A 6,000-nucleotide genomic window follows, 5' to 3' on the forward strand; every position below is an offset into this window, starting at 1 on the left:
GTTACTGTGGGCCAACCAAGGACCGTGACAACCAGCCACCAAGGCCCTTCGTGGCAAGAATCCAACTAAAGACCAAACATAGAATAACTCTAGATCACACCCATCCCGATGACATATAGGGAGTTATATCAGAACTTGTTCGATGCGCATGTGGTATCCCCGTTTTATTTAAAACCCATGCAACCTCCGTTCACAAAATGGTACGATGTGAATGTCAATGTAAGTACCACACAAGAATAACGGGACACTCAATTGAAAACTGCACCGCATTCAAAAGGCTAATTGAAAGGTTCATCAAGATGGGGATCGTAAGGTTTGATGATCCATCATGACCTAATGTGGCAGGAAATCTGTTACCTAGTCATTCAAATCAAGGGGTAAACGCAATAATTGAGAATAGAGAAAAGATGACCAAAACTGATGTGGTGGAAGTAAAAACCCTACTAAATGGGTTTCGCAAAAGATGATAAACGTGAGATTAATCGTTTAAGATTCAGAGGAGTTACCTAAAGAAGCGAGGAGTTACTATGAGTTCCACGCTGAAGAAGGTCATGAAATTCAGGAGAGCGCTGAATTCAAAACTTTGTTGAAATATCTAATAGATAACAAAGAGTTGGAATTTTTGAATAGGTCAAAGGCCTGGAAGGAATGTTGGGAAATTTGAGCATCAATGCCATATCTGAAAAAAGAATTGGGGAAGAAAACATGTCAGACATTCGTCCTTATATTCGCGGAAGTGTTTTGAACAATTGGACTGCGGAAGAGATCCCTGTAATTTTTAGAACTAATTTAGAGTAATGATTCAAAACGCACTTATTGCTCTAAGCCTGGAAGCATAAGAATCCTTTTGTGCAATAGGCATAGGTCCAATATCTTTATTTCAATAAAATGCATCTTTGTGTCTCATTTTGGTAAATATTATTTTATTTCTTCCATTTCATCATACTCATACCATACAAATAATTATTCTTAGAATCATTTGTTCTCTGGGTCTTCCTTCGTTCCTATAATAGGTCTCTAGATATCAATGGTATGAGCGACATTGCCACTGACTCAGGGTCTCCTTTTGAGCAAGATATGTATCTCGAGGAACCTTAGGACTTTGAAGATGATCAAAATTGTAACATATCTCCTGATTTGTTAAGGATGGTAGAACAAGATGATAAAAAAATCCTACATTACTAAGAGTTAGTAGAAATTGTGAGCTTAGGAGAAGAGAAAGAGGTGGAGATTGAAGCTTGCATCACCGTAGAGACAAAGTGAGACCTCATTGAGTTACTCCAAGAATTCAAAGATGTCTTTGCATGGTCATGTCAAGATATGCCTAGGCTAAGTATTGATATCGTGGTACACCGACTCCCCATAAAGGAAAAGTGTAAGCTAGCTCAATAGAAGCTCTGAAGGATAAGGCCCGACGTCTTGATGAAAATAAAAGAAGAGGTCAAGAAGCAATTCGGCACTGGTTTCTTACAAGTGGTTAAATACATAGAATGGGTAGCCAATATTGTCCTCGTCCCTAAAAAAGATGGGAAAGTATGAATATGTGTAGACTACAATGATTTAAACAAAGCCAGCTTAAAAGACAATTTCCCGCTGCCTCATATCGACACCTTAGTGGACAATACGGCAGGTTATTCACTTTTCTCCTTTATGGATGGCTTCTCCGGAGACAACTAGATAAAGATGCATCCTGAAGATATAGAAAAGACCATATTCGTAACCATGTAGGGAATATTTTGCTATAAAGTTATGCCATTTGGACTAAAAAATACGGGAGCGACATATCAAAGAGCCATGGTAACTTTGTTTCATGATGTAATGCACAAAGAAATTGAGGTTTATGTCGATGATATGATTGTAAAGTCCCGAACAGAAAAGGAGCATGTACAAGTCTTGAGAAAATTATTCTTAAGATTGAGAAAATTCTATCTGAAGCTCAATTCAGCAAAATGTACCTTCAGGGCTAGGTCGGAAAAATTGCTAGGATTTGTAGTCAATGAAAAGGGGATGGAGATCGACCTAGATAAAGTTAAGGCTATACTAGAGTTGCGTTCACCGCACACTCAAAAAGAAGTTCGAGGTTTTTTAGGAAGACTAAATTACATCGCTCGATTTATTTCACAACTAACTAAGAAATGCAACCCCATATTCCGTCTCCTTAAGAAGCACAATCCAGGTGTATGGGATGAAGAGTGCCAGAAAACTTTTGACAAGGTAAAACATTACCTGTCTAATGCCCCAGTGCTGATGCCACCTAGTCTAGATAATCCGCTGATACTGGATTAGCAGTATTTGGAAATTCGCTAGGATACGTGCTCGACCAACATGATGAGTTAGGAAAGAAAGAAAGAGCGATATACTACCTTAGCAAGAAGTTCATTGAATAAGAAACAAGATACTCACCGATCGAAAAGTTGTGTTGTGCTTTAATCTGGACAACTCGAAGACTGAGACAATACATGTTGTACCATACAACTTAGCTAATCTAAAAAATAGACCCTCTAAAGTACATGATGGAGTCGACTACTCTGAATGGAAGAATGGTCCGATAGCAAATTTTGCTTTCTGAATTTGATATAATTTATGTGAACTAGAAGGCAATAAAATAGAGTACAATAGCAGATTTTCTAGCCAGTAGAGCTCTAGAAAAGTACGAGCCTTTGAACTTTGATTTCCCAAACGAAGATATGATATATGTTGCGACCATTGAAGAAGATGCTTAGGAAGGATATCCTTGGAAAATAAATTTTGACAAAGTGTCAAATGCTATAGGTAGTAGAATCGAGGTAGTCTTGGTATCCCCAAACGGATATCATTATCCCTTTACTAGTAAATTAGATTTTGATTGTACAAATAATATGGCTGAATACGAAGTATGTATCATGGGTATCCGCACAACCATAGAACGTAAGATCAAAGTACTAGTCGTATATAGAGATCCTGTACTAGTGATATATCAACTCAAATGTGAAAGAGAGACGAGAGACCCCAAATTGATCAATTATTGAAGGCTGGTTCTTGACCTAATTGATGAGTTTGATGCAATCACCTTCTGCTACCTCCCGCAAGATAAAAATCAAATGGTTGATGCCCTATCTAAATTAGCTTCCATGGTCAAAGTGAACAAACAAGAAGATGTAAATCCTATCCAGATAAGTATTTATTAGACTCCGGCTTATTGTTACAACATCGAAGACGAAGAAAATGATGATCACCCTTGGTACCATAATATACTGCGACATGTGAAGAATCGTGAATACCCTAACCAAGCTACTAATAATGATAAAAGGATGTTGAGAAGACTGGCCAGTGACTATGTCTTAGATGGGGAGATCCTATACAAAAGACGAAAGGATCAAGTGCTACTAAGATATGTGGACACTGTTGAGGCTAAGAAAATTTTGGAAGAAGTCCATGAGGACGTTCGCGGAACGCATGCTAATGGTTTTACAATGGCCAGACAAATCATGAGATTTGGGTATTATTGGTCCACCACGGAAGGGGATTGTATAAATTATGCCAAGAGATGCCATAAGTGCCAAATTTGTGGAGACAAAATTCATGTACCTCCTTCACCTCTTCATGTTATGACTTATCCATGACCTTTCTCTATGTGGGGCATGAATGTCATTGGGCCGATATCACCAAAAACTTCCAATAGGCATCAATTCATCTTCGTAGTCATTGATTACTTCACGAAGAGGGTAGAGGTCATTTCTTACGCCAATGTCACAAAGTGAGTAGTCAACAAATTCTTGAAGAAAGAGATCATATGTCGATATAGGATGCTAGAAAGGATTATATCTGATAATGCATTAAACTTGAACAACAACACTATACCGGAGGTCTATAGTTAATTCAAGATCAAACACCGCAACTCGTCACCATATCGCGCGGAAATGAATAGTGCGATGGAGGCGACCAATAAGAACATTCAGAAGATCATGGGGAAAATGACTGAGACTTATAAAGATTGGTATGAAAAATTACCATTTGCCCTCTACGCTTATCAAACGTCTGTCAGGACCTCTGTAACGCCCCAAACCCGGTCTAAACGTTATGACCAAATCTGACGATGTCACATTGTAACACCCCTTTCCCGTATTCGACGCCGGAATAGGGTACGAGGTATTACTAGAAGACATACATTTGCATACGTGTTAAACCGAGTTAAAAAATTTCATCCGAATTAAAACTTTTAAATTATTAACGTTCTTTTATAATTTTTTACAACATATCCTCGAAATATTATATTCATAACAAATAGGGCCTACGAGACCCAATATTTACTCATGTAATTCAAAGCTTCATTTCCATTTCATTCGATTCACAATTTCTCATGTTCACAATTCAAATCAATTTCTCAATCCAATATATATATTTCAATCATCTAAGAATATAATTCAAGTTACACGAACTTACCAGGCTAAATTACAGAAATACCAAAATTCAGGGACATTTTGATAATTTTCTATTTTCCTCGAATTTTCACCCAATCTTGATATAAATTAATATTTCATTCAATTTATTAATTTAAATAATAAAAAAATTCATTTCATGCAATTTGGTCACTTTTTGACATCTTTACCAATTTACCCTTAAAATATTACTTTTATTCAATTTAGTCCTTGAACCTAAAACATGCAAATTGGCCATTTTTAATGAGAACTCATGCTACTTGAAATCATTTATTTTCCTCCTCCTCCTCTCCATTCCACATCCTTAATGTATAATATGCTTATATGTAACATTATCTATAATTCCACCATTTATTTATATATTAATTCAAAGCTGTCCACTTGACTCATTGTCACTAAATTATTTATATCATGAGCTACGGAACTCCAAATTAAGATCTGCTAAATTCTTATGAAACTAGACTCACATATCTTCTTACCATAATATTTTAAGAATTTTTAGTTTAGCCAATAAGTACAGTTTATTCTTTAAAGATTCCCTTGTTTCACTATTTGACAGTTCCGACCCCTCTTCACTAAAATTAATTATATCTTTGTAAAAAATTTTGATGATGTTTCTGTCTATTTCTATTGAAAGTGGACTCATTCAAGACTTTAAACATATAAATTTAAGCCTCTAATTATTTTTATTCAATTTTGATGATTTTCCAAAATCAGAACAGGGGAACCCGAATTCATTCTGATCTTGTCTCACAAAATTTATTATATCTCATGATTTACAGTTCCATTACTTACACAATTTCTTTTATGAGAAACTAGACTTAATAAGATTTAATTCCATATTTTATTCATACTCTAATTCTATTTCCACAATTTATGGTGATTTTTCAAATTTAACCTACTGCTGCTATCCAAAACTGTTTTAGTGCAAAATGTTGATTACTAGGTGTATAACTCCCTTATTCCCTTTCTCTATAATATTTCCCATCACTTTCACTTATTTCTCTTCACTAATATATCAAGAACTTAAGACCTTATATAAGAAAACTCTACTATAACATTATTTCCATGCTTTTTCAATAATATCAAACTTAAAAATATATTGAAATCTTGATTTTCTCTTATTCCCTTATTCTATTGATTTCAATCTTTAACTTGATTTTATCTCTCCTCTAGCTTCTATTTCTTGAATCTAACTTGATATTCTATCTCCCCATTGTCTCCTTATCAATTTTCTCTCTTGGTGGCTATGGAAATTTCTTTGATTTCTAAGTGAAAATGATGACTTTTTGGTGGGAGGAACAAATTGTAAAGAAAGGAAAACATCTTTCTTTTCCTCTCTTCTCATGCTGGTTGCATGGGAAAGATGATGATTTTTTCATCATCTTTCCTCCCTTTTATATTAATCATTTAATAATAAAATAATACTAAAAATCTTAATAAAATATTAACTAAATAACATTTATCTATTTAATTAATTAAAATATCACAAACATCATCATTACATTCTATAATTCTCTCTCTATTTGACCATTTTGCCCTTTATAATCTTTTGAAATTCCATCCTTGAGTCATCACTTAA

The sequence above is a fragment of the Gossypium raimondii genome, chromosome 12 (assembly GCF_025698545.1).
Source record: "Gossypium raimondii isolate GPD5lz chromosome 12, ASM2569854v1, whole genome shotgun sequence".
NCBI lineage: Eukaryota > Viridiplantae > Streptophyta > Magnoliopsida > Malvales > Malvaceae > Gossypium > Gossypium raimondii.